Source organism: Triticum dicoccoides, chromosome 6A (genome assembly GCF_002162155.2).
Source record: "Triticum dicoccoides isolate Atlit2015 ecotype Zavitan chromosome 6A, WEW_v2.0, whole genome shotgun sequence".
In the NCBI taxonomy this organism is placed as follows: Eukaryota; Viridiplantae; Streptophyta; class Magnoliopsida; order Poales; family Poaceae; genus Triticum; species Triticum dicoccoides.
This window is the reverse complement of record NC_041390.1, coordinates 167060119-167071329: the sequence shown is the minus strand read 5'-3', so window position 1 is coordinate 167071329 and position 11211 is coordinate 167060119.

The following is an 11211-nucleotide window of genomic DNA, read 5'->3' as shown; positions in this document are numbered from 1 at the left end:
GCATCACAAAATGCAGAGATTTTTGCAAAAGAATGATACAAAATCTTAGTTTTAGTTTCCCACTGAAATCATCTCGGATCTACCGATTTTTAAACTCGGTGATACCGAAGCAGTTTTGGAACCTAAACTAGTGAACTCGGTCAGACCGAGTCACAGTTCGGTGGCACGGAGACTGCTAGGGTTTCACAAAGTTCAAAAATCGGTCACACCGATAAGTAATTCTCGGTCAGACCGAGTCTCACTTGTGCAATGGCATAAGCCAAATCGGTGGGACCGAGTTTTTCAACTCGGTGGGTCCGAGATGGTTTCGGCGGAAACCTAACCTTAAAATTTTCGAATCAAAACTAATCTACGAACGCATTGACTGGATAGGAGTTTAACAAACGTGGCAAGAATCATGATGATCACAATGTGCTAAGAATCGGATTGGGGAATAGCACAAAGATCGAGTCCATACCCTAGTTCGGTGGAGACTCGCTACGGCGGCAACCGCGGGGTTGAATTTCCGTTGACGGCGACGGAGACCAGCGACTGGAGGCGGCTGGCGGCGAGGAGACGATCCGGAGACCAAGTTGGCAGAGCAGGCTATCGCACGGGCGAAGGGGTTCGGAGAAATTTCCAAATTTTTGCCCGTGACTATATATAGCCCGACCCTGTCGGTGTGACCGAGTGGAACAACTCGGTGGCACCGAGATGCAAAACTGTATACAGTTGTTGCAACTCGGTGTGGCCGAATGGTTCAAATCGGTTGCACCGAGATCGAAAACCTAGATCAATGTAATGATCTCGGTAGGACCGAAAGTAGGGTATCGGTCAGACCGAGAATCATAAAGAGGTTTTGGAAGTTTAAGTCTATGACGAATCGGGGACTCCGAGCGCTCCTCACACAGAGTGGTTCGAATCTGACTTGATCAAATTTTGTGATGTAGCATGAATAGAGTTTGAGACGAGAAAAGCATAGATAGCTAGAGGAGGTTCTTAGGCATTCTTGTCCATCCACTTGGCAAAAGGAAATAAAACCAAACAATCAAAACAACAAGTGGATGTCCTCGAATGAGTAAAATATGCAACCAGCATGCTCACACAATAAGATGGCAAATGAAATATGTGACAAGGCATGCACAACCAATTCTAGCATCTATCAAGCAATTTGCGATGACAAGGTCATCTATATATGAGTATATTGACTTAGGAGTCAAGTGAGAACACTTGATCATAGGTCATACTCATCGTTTAAGCTCAAGTGGGGTTACCACTTTTACATAAAGCATTGTTGTGTTCACATCTTTAGAGTTGCTTTAGCTCAAGTCTTAGAGTAAAGCTCCCCCTAAATGTGATATCCCCTCTTAGAGGGATGAACTAACCTCGGGTTTTGTCGATGATGACTTCATGTAGATGTTGAAGATGTGGATGCTCAATGTTGATGTAGATCACTTGGAGCTATCCATTTGAGTGAATTGCACTTTCAATACCTACATGGGTTAGTCCCACAAGGAACAAACAAGGATATCCATAGACACAGAGTGATGCACACACAAGATGATGTCCATGAAAACTTTTAGGTTACCTTGTCCCTTGTCTTACCAACAAGAGGGTTTGTGACTCCTTGAACTAGTGCAAGATGTGGAAGTTGATTGCACTTGTTCTTGCCAAAATGATAAGAGTGAAGTATGTTGGCGGAGTCACCCTCAAGAACTCTCTAGTTCTTCTTCTTTTGGATCCACACCATCTTGATGGGAATCCTTGGAGTTGTAGTCGTACTTGATGAAGTGGAACTTGAAGTAGTCTTGGGAATCCACTTGACTAAGGTCTTAGGAGCTTCTTCAAATGCATCAATTTCCTCTTGAAGCTTGTCCTTGCCTTTTTGCTTGTAGTCTTGTGGTGGAAGATCATCTTGAGCTTGTGTCCCCTTGAAAGAAGTATCATACTTCTCTTGTTGAGGAACAAACTTTGTCTTGGGGTATTGATCTTCTTCCCACTCAACTCCATTGGCATTGAACTTTCGTTCAAAACCAACACCTTGATTCTTCCGGTGCATTCCTTACTTGCGCACAATTTCCTCGAATTGCTTACTCCCGGCAAGGCTTTTGTACACTCCTTTCTCTATAATTCCCTTCAATAAGCTATTTTCTTGCTCAAATGTAACTTGGCTAAGAGAATCATTAGTGGAATCAAGAGAACTGCTAGAAGCAACAATATTGGATTTAGCATGATCATTGTTACTGCTAGAGGAAGAATCTTTCTTGTTCTTGTTACTAGACTTGACTTGAGGCATGTAAGTGGATAAGAGTAAACGCTTGGCAATGTAAGAAGAACTTTTCTTGCGGAGATCATCATTGATTGCTTTTAAGAACTCATGCTCTTGCTCAAGATTGAGCTTTTCAAAGCGTAATTTCTCATGAGCTCTTAAAAGTTCTCGATGATCTTCGAAGATAGTTTCATGAGCTAACTTAAGAGTGTTTAGTTCTTTAGTTAGAGCCTCAATCTTCTCCTTATCATTGTCATTCGTTTTATCTTGATTAGCATGATTAATTGATGTTTCATCATAGTATTCATCACTAGAGTTGTCAACAAGTAAATCATCACCTAACAAGTCATCTTCATCACTATTGAAATCAACATACTCGGGGTGTGTTACCTTAGGACCTTTGGCCATGAATCATCTTCCAATTCCTTCATTTGGTGAGTCAAATATGTCGTAGGAGTTGGTTGACACAAGTGCTAGACCGGCAACACCTTCATCTTGAGTATCTTCGGAGTCGGAGTGATAACTTCTCTCGGAGTGGCTGTCGGAGTCGGAGCCGGATACCCATTCACCAACATGAGCTTGATGTCTTCGTTTTGTGTAGCTCCTTGATGATTTTTCCTTCCTTTCCGAATCCTTGCTTCTCCGTGAGTATCTTCGTTCATAACGATCATCTCTACTCCTTCTCTCTCTTGGTGGTGATTCTTTGCTTCTTCTTTTTGGAGAATCTTCTCTTCTCTTGTAGGGAGCCGTACACTCATTGGAATAGTGTCTGGGTCTTCCACAACTGTAGCAGTTTCACTCTCGACTAGAAGATCTTTTTTCATTGTAGGACCTTGACTTGAAGCTTCTATCTTTGCTTCTACTCTTGTAGAACTTATTGAAGTTCTTCACCATTAAGCTCAATTCTTCATTGAAGTTTTGTTTCTCACTTGATGATGTAGGGGCTTCACATGAGGCTTTGTAGGCACCACTTGATTTGTTCTGAAGTTCCTCTTTATCCTTAAGTGACATCTCATGAGCAACAATTCTTCCAATCACCTCCGTTGGCTTGAGATCTTTGTAATCGGGAATCATTTGGATCAATGTGCACACGGTATCATATTTTCCATCCAAGGCTCTTAGAATCTTCTTGATGATGAATCTATCGGTCATCTCTTCACTTCCTAAGCCGGCAATCTCATTTGTGATGAGAGCAAGCCTAGAGTACATTTCAGCGACACCTTCACCATCCTTCATTTTGAACTTGTCAAGTTGACTTTGAAGCACATCCAACTTGGATTCCTTGACGGAGTCGGTACGTTCGTGCATATCAATCAAAGTGTCCCAAATTTCCTTTGCATTTTCAAGACGGCTGATTTTGTTGAATTCTTCGGGGCACAATCCGTTGAAGAGAATATCACAAGCTTGAGCATTGTATTGCAACATCTTCAACTCATCCGCGGTAGCTTCACGGTTTGGTTCTTTCCCATCAAAGAAGTCACCTTGCAAACCAACACACACAATAGCCCAAACGGCGGGGTTATGTCCAAGAATATGCATTTTCATTTTATGCTTCCAACTAGAAAAATTAGAACCATCAAAGTAAGGACCTCTACGGTGATAATTTCCCTCGCTAGACGCCATACTCTCCTAGGTTGTGAAACCACGGCTATGACCACCAAAAGCTATGGAGATCAAAGCAAATGGAGACCAAAGCTCTGATACCACTTGTAGGATCGAAAGTATGTCTAGAGGGGGGGTGATTAGACTACTTGACCAAATAAAAACTTAACCTTTTCCCAATTTTAGTTCTTGGCAGATTTTAGCTATTGTAGGACAAGTCAAGCAATCATCACACAATTCAAGCAAGCATGCAAAGAGTATATTGGCAGCGGAAAGTAAAGCATGCAACTTGCAAGAATGTAAAGGGAAGGGTTTGGAGAATTCAAACGCAATTGGAGACACGGATGTTTTTCCCGTGGTTCGGATAGGTGGTGCTATCCTACATCCACGTTGATGGAGACTTCAACCCACGAAGGGTAACGGTTGCGCGAGTCCACGGAGGGCTCCACCCACAAAGGGTAATGGTTGCGCGAGTCCACGAAGGGCTCCACCCACAAAGGGTCCACGAAGAAGCAACCACCCATGAAGGGTCCACGAAGAAGCAACCTTGTCTATCCCACCATGGCCATCGCCCATGAAGGACTTGCCTCACTAGCGGTAGATCTTCACGAAGTAGGCGATCTCCTTGCCCTTACAAACTCCTTGGTTCAACTTGAAAGCACAAGTGCTCCCTAGGTGGTTTTGATAATTGATGACAACATATCGCTTGTTGGACTAATGTTTCTATCTAGCATGTTTCAGATAAGTTCAACAATGGAGTGGCATGGACTAAAGGTTGTGGGAACTCCTTCAAGATGCTAAGGACAAAGGATTGGCTAAAGCTTCAAGCTCAAGACTCCTCATTTTACATTTTAGTGATCCAAGATCACATTGAGTCTTTAGGAAAAGCCAATACTATTAGGTGTTGCTTAATGATCCTCTTGCTTCATGTGCTTAGTGATATGCTCCAAAACCCTCAGCTACTTTCCCACTTCCACATATGACCTAAACCCTAAGCCAAACTCGGTCCTACCGATTCTTCCTATCCGGCGCCACCGAGTTCCACTTGTCTTAAGCCACTGCCAAACCCTAATCATTTCGGTCTCACCGATGGGATCTCGGTCTCACCGAGATGGGCTTGCAAACTCTCTGTTACCCATTGCAATATTCTCGATTCCACCGAGAATATGCAATCGGTTCCACCAAGTTTGCTTGGTCAAATCTTAGTTTCACTTATTACCCAAATCGGTCCCACCAAGTTTGAGTAATCGGTCAAACCGAGTTTTGGATTTACCCTAACCCTAGCACATCGGTCCCACCGAGTTGATCCAGTCGGTCCCACCGAAATCTCTAACGGTCACTAGGTTTACATTTTCGGTCCGACCGAGTTTATTAATTCGGTCCCACCGAGATTGGAAAACTGTGTAATGGTTAGATTTTGTGTGGAGGCTATATATACCCCTCCACCTCCTTCTCATTAGAGGAGAGAGCCATCAGAACACACATACCATTCCAACTCATATGTTCTGAGAGAGAACCACCTACTCATGTGTTGAGACCAAGACATTCCATTCCTACCATGTGAATCTTGATCTCTAGCCTTCCCAAGTTGCTTTCCACTCAAATCTTCTTTCCACCAAATCCAAATCCTATGAGAGAGAGTTGAGTGTTGGGGGGACTATCATTTGAAGCACAAGAGCAAGGAGTTCATTACCTACACACCATTTGTTACTTCTTGGAGAGTGGTGTCTCCTAGATTGGCTAGGTGTCACTTGGGAGCCTCCGACAAGATTGTGGAGTTGAACCAAGGAGTTTGTAAGGGCAAGGAGATCGCCTACTTCGTGAAGATCTACCGCTAGTGAGGCAAGTCCTGTGTGGGCGATGGCCATGGTGGGATAGACAAGGTTGCTTCTTCGTGGACCCTTTGTGGGTGGTTGCTTCTTCGTGGACCCTTCGTGGGTGGAGCCCTGTGTGGACTCGCGCAACCGTTACCCTTGGGTGGAGCCCTGTGTGGACTCGCGCAACCGTTACCCTTCGTGGGTTGAAGTCTCCATCAACGTGGATGTAGGATAGCACAACCTATCCGAACCACGGGAAAAACATCTGTGTCTCCAATTGCGTTTGAATTCTCCAAACCCTTCCCTTTACATTCTTGCAAGTTGCATGCTTTAAATTCCGCTGCTCATATACTCTTTGCATGCTTGCTTGATATGTATTGTGTGTGCTGAAATTGTGCCTAAACTCCACTTAAACCGAAAAAGCTTAAAAATTGCAACTTGAGCATTATGTGTCTAATCACCCCCCTCTAGACACATCTACTTCTAGATCCTACAAGTGGTATCAGAGCTTTGGTCTCCATTGCCTTGGTTTAATCACCATTGGAGGAAGATGGATGTGTCTACTCTAGGGAGTCTTAGACATAGAGTGCCTATTCTTGATGGAAAGTATTTTCATGAGTGGAAAAATGAGATGCTTGTAATCTTCAATCAATATCATTTGAACAAGTATATTGCTAGCCCTTGTGCACCTCATATTGATCCTTTGCATCCCACCCTAGATGAAGATATTGACATGATTCGCAATCTTAGAACTATTGAGCTCATCATTAGAGGATTGCCCAAAAACTTGATTGCTAGTTTGCCTACTCAAAGTTGTGCCTATACTATATGGAAATTTCTTGAGGAACGATTTCCCGATCATTCCTTGAAAACTTTGGATGAAATTCTCCATAAATCTATTGCCTTGAGTAAGATGAACTCTAGTGATCCTAGTTTTGGTAAATGTCTTTTTGAACTTGTCAATCTTAAGCATGCTAAAGGTGATGTTGGAATCATTAATGATATCATACTCAAAGCTATAAGAATTCATAAAAGTGACCACTTTGATGATCATTTATCTGATGAATTACCCTCTCTAGGAAATGATGAATCACAAGATCATGATGAACATGAATATTATGATGATGATGATAGTGACTTCGATCTTGATGATGCAATGAGACATTTTGGTCTTATGGCAAATCTTCGGGGATATGAATCAGGAGGAAAGGAATGGGTTCTTGATAGTGGATGTACTGATCATATGACCGGAGATGAAGAGATGTTTCGTGAGCTCGCTGAAAATGACGGCCCTCGAAAATATGTCACCTTTGGTGATAATTCAAAGGGTAAAGTGGTTGGCCTTGGTAAGGTGGCCATATCACATGATAGTTCCATTCAAAATGTCATGCTCGTTGAATCTCTGGGCTACAACTTACTTTCAGTATCTAGACTTGCTGATTTCGGTTTGAATGTCCTATTTACTGAGGTAGATTGCCAAGTGTTTCGTCGAGACAATCATAAAATGGTCTTTACGGGTATGCGTAGAGGAGATCTTTACATTGTCGATTTCTCTAAAAAGGCACAACATAAAACTTACTTTGTTGCTAAATCCTCAAAAGGTTGGTTGTGGCATAGACGACTAGGTCACGTTGGCATGAGAAACCTTGACAAGCTTATTAAAGGAAATCATATCCTTGGAGTTAACGATATCATATTTGATAAGGATAGACTTTGCAGTGCTTGTCAAGCAGGTAAAAAGGTTGGAGGAAGACATCCCGTGAAGAACATCATGACCACAAGGAGGCCACTCGAGCTACTTCACATGGATCTTTTTGGTCCCAACGCCTACAAGAGTCTCGGTGGAAATTCTTTTGGTCTAGTTATAGTTGATGACTTTTCAAGATTTACGTGGGTGTTCTTTCTTAATGACAAGTCGCAGGTCCAGAAGATCTTCAGAAACTTCGCTAGGAAAGCCCAAAATCAGTTTGATGTGAAGATCAAGAAGGTTCGGAGTGACAACGGAACGGAGTTCAAGAACGCAAATGTGGACACCTTTCTTGACGAAGAAGGGATTTCACACGAGTTCTCGGCTATGTACACACCTCAACAAAATGGAGTTGTTGAGAGGAAGAACCAGACGCTCATCGAAATGGCAAGAACGATGCTTGATGAATACAAGACGCCAAAGCACTTTTGGGCAGAAGCGGTTGAGACAGCTTGTCACGCAACAAATCGCTTATATCTTCACAAGCTACTCGGCAAGACGGCATACGAGCTCCTCACCGGTAACAAGCCTCAAGTTGGATACTTTCGAGTATTCGGCTCAAAGTGCTACATTCTTGATAAGCATCGTCGTTCAAAGTTTGCTCCTAAATCTCATGAAGGTTTTCTACTTGGTTATGGCTCAAACTCTCACACTTACCGTGTCTACAACAATTTCACCCGAAAGGTTGAAGAGATGGTAGATGTGAAGTTTGATGAATCTAATGGCTCGCAAGTAGAGCAATTGCCAATTGATGTAGGAGACAAAGACCCCTCAGAAGCAATTCAAGACTTGTCCATTGGCAAAATTCGTCCAACGGAGGTGAAGGAGAGTACTTCATCCGTCCAAGTGGAAGCTTCTACTTCACGACAAGGTGAACCAAGAATCGACACGGAAGCATCCACAAGTGGACACATCAATATGAAGAAAACGAGGAAATACGTCAAGACGAACATCAACAACCTCCTTCTCCACCACGACAAGAGAACGATGACGTCAACAATGAAGAAGGCCAAGAAGAAGAACAAGATGAAGAAGATGTTCAACTAAGACCCAAGCAAAAGCTCTCACGAGTTCGAGCAAGAATTGCCAAAGATCATCCCGTCGAGCAAATCCTCAATGATATACAAACCGGGAGAATCACTCGCTCAAAAACTCGTTTAGCTAACTTTTGTGAAAACTATTCATTCATCTCTAGCATTGAACCTATGAAGGTTGAAGAAGCATTGGAAGATCCAGATTGGATAAACGCTATGCATGAAGAGCTACATAACTTTGAGATAAACCAAGTTTGGACATTGGTCGAGAAGCCCGACAACAACCACAACATCATTGGCACCAAATGGGTGTTTCGCAACAAGCAAGATGAAGATGGACAAGTGGTTCGCAACAAAGCACGTCTCGTCGCCCAAGGATACACACAAGTCGAAGGTATGGACTATGGTGAGACGTATGCTCCCGTTGCTAGACTTGAGTCCATTCGCATCTTACTTGCCTATGCTAATCACCATAATATCACCTTATACCAAATGGACATTAAAAGTGCTTTTCTAAATGGTGAAATAGAGGAGGAAGTTTATGTCAAACAACCTCCCGGCTTTATCAATCCTAAGAAACCAAATCATGTTTACAAACTTCACAAAGCTCTTTATGGTCTTAAACAAGCTCCTAGAGCATGGTATAAATGCTTGACCAAGTTCCTTACTACAAGTGGTTTTGAAATTGGTAAAATTGATTCTACTCTTTTTACTAAAAGGGTTAATGGAGAACTATTTGTATGCCAAATTTATGTTGATGATATCATATTTGGTTCAACTAACCCTCTCTTTAGTGAAAAGTTTGGAAAACTATTGTCAGAGAAGTTTGAGATGTCTATGATGAGTGAACTCAAATTCTTTCTCGGGTTGCAAATCAAGCAAACTAAGGAAGGTACATTTGTCTCTCAAACAAAGTACACCAAGGACTTATTCAAGAAGTTCAATATGCAAGAATGCAAAGGTATGTCTAAACCCATGCCTACTAGTGGACATAATGATTTGACCAAAGATGGTGAACCTGTTGATCAAAAGGTTTATCGCTCTATGATTGGTTCATTGTTATACCTATGTGCTTCACGTCCCGATATTATGCTAAATGTGTGCATGTGTGCACGATATCAAGCTGCTCCTAAAGATTGTCATCTTAAGGCTGTGAAAAGGATAGTGAGATACTTAATCCATACACCAAATTTTGGCATTTGGTATCCTAAGAGGTCTTCTTTTGATCTTGTTGGCTATTCCGACTCGGATTATGCCGGAGACAAGGTTGATAGAAAGTCCACTTCGGGTACTTGTCAATTTCTTGGTAGATCTCTTGTGTCTTGGTCTTCCAAGAAACAAAACTCAGTATCCTTATCCACCACCGAAGCGGAATACATTGCCGCTGGTTCATGTTGTGCTCAATTACTTTGGATGACCCAAACTCTTAAAGATTATGGGATTTATGTGAAACATGTTCCACTGCTTTGTGACAATGAAAGTGCTATCAAAATTGGTCATAATCCTGTACAACATTTTCTCGAACTAAGCATATTGAAGTTCGTCATCATTTCATTCGAGATCATGTTGCTAAGGGTGACATAAATCTTAAGCATGTTCGCACCGATAAGCAATTAGCGGATATATTCACTAAACCGCTTGATGAGAAAGTGTTTTGCAGGTTGAGAGGAGAATTGAACATCATTGATGCTTCGAACTTGGAGTAGAAACTCCATTGGATACATGCAAGACATGAGCTTATGACTAATCCATGATATATCTCTTATGATAACTATCTTATATCTTGGATATATTTGCACCTTGCATGTTGCCTAACCCATGTAGGTGCTTGGTTGAATCTAATTCCATGAGATTGCGACTCATTCATATCCTGAGCGATCTCTACATCACCAAGACTCTACACAATAGTGGTTGAAGACAAGGAAGCACAAAACCATTCAAACATATCCTTTGACAAATTCTATATTAAGCTTCATGATTGTCATTTTTGGATACACAAGTGCTCTTCCTTGCAAGAACTAACCCATGTAGGCAGATGAACTCAAACTCCAAGTGGTGCTCCCAACTCTTGATGAACTACATCAACCTTGAGCACCCACACAAGTTCAACTACATGAGCAAGAACCACATCACCACCCAAGGTATGTTATTCCATCTTAGAGAAGCTTTACTCCAAGACATGAGTCAAAGCAACTCAACAAGATGTGAATACATCAAGATGCTTAAATGAAAAATGGTAACCCCATTTTGAGCTTAAACAATGAGTATGACCTATGATCAAGTGTTCTCACTTGACTCCTAAGTCAATATACTCTAATATAGGTGACTATGTCACCGTCCAATTCTAGATGAAGTTCTCTTGTGTTCTTTTCTGAGCTATTGCATTTGTCCCTTGCATATTTGTTTCCTTCTTTCTCAATCAAAAAAAAACTTCATCTAGAAACTTTCACTCTTTTCTTTTTGATTTTTGTTCTGTATAATTCTGCATCAAATTCCTTGCAAATTTTTCAGCTAATTCATTGCAAATCTTTGTGAGATCTTACTTGACTAGTGAGCTGAGGTGACAAGTGTTTCTCTCTGTGATGAACTCGGTTTCACCAAATAGCTATTCTCGGTCCAACTGAATCCCTTCGGTACTACCGAAACATGCCACTCGGTGTCACCGATTTCGCAACAGGAAAAACAGTTTGCCACATATTCTATATTTCTTCTGACCCAGCTCCACTCAATGAATCTTATCCTCTACAAGCATCACAGTTTTAT